Below are 450 nucleotides of genomic sequence, written 5' to 3'. Positions count from 1 at the left end.
GAAATGAATGCTAAAAAATTAATGGACATGGGTGTTTCAACATGGCTGTTTGAGAAATAAAAAGCTATGCACTGCATCAGTCAGTGTTAAAAGAATTGTTTCCTAACATGCAAGAAACATAAATAACTGCAGTAATAATTCAGTCTTAAAATAGGCCCATCAACTTATTTAAATCCAGACAGCAACTTTTTTTGGCCAGGCAATGCATAAACTTAATGTCTAATGTTTGTTTTTAAGTTTGACATACGGTAATTTCACATTCTGCTCGTTAAGGCATTGGCATGCTTTATGTACTAATAAACAGCCAAATTGCTAGTAATAGGCCTAGCCTATGCATGTTAATAAGCAACTAGTTTAATAGTGAATAGTGTTCTCTAATCTAGAGTTGTTTTGTATGTATATATCTATACAGTATCTCACAAAAGTGAGTACACCCCTCACATTTTTGTA

This window comes from Sinocyclocheilus grahami, unplaced genomic scaffold (genome assembly GCF_001515645.1).
Source record: "Sinocyclocheilus grahami isolate Dianchi unplaced genomic scaffold, SAMN03320097.WGS_v1.1 scaffold9345.1, whole genome shotgun sequence".
NCBI classification, from domain to species: Eukaryota; Metazoa; Chordata; class Actinopteri; order Cypriniformes; family Cyprinidae; genus Sinocyclocheilus; species Sinocyclocheilus grahami.
This window is presented reverse-complemented; position numbering follows the sequence as displayed.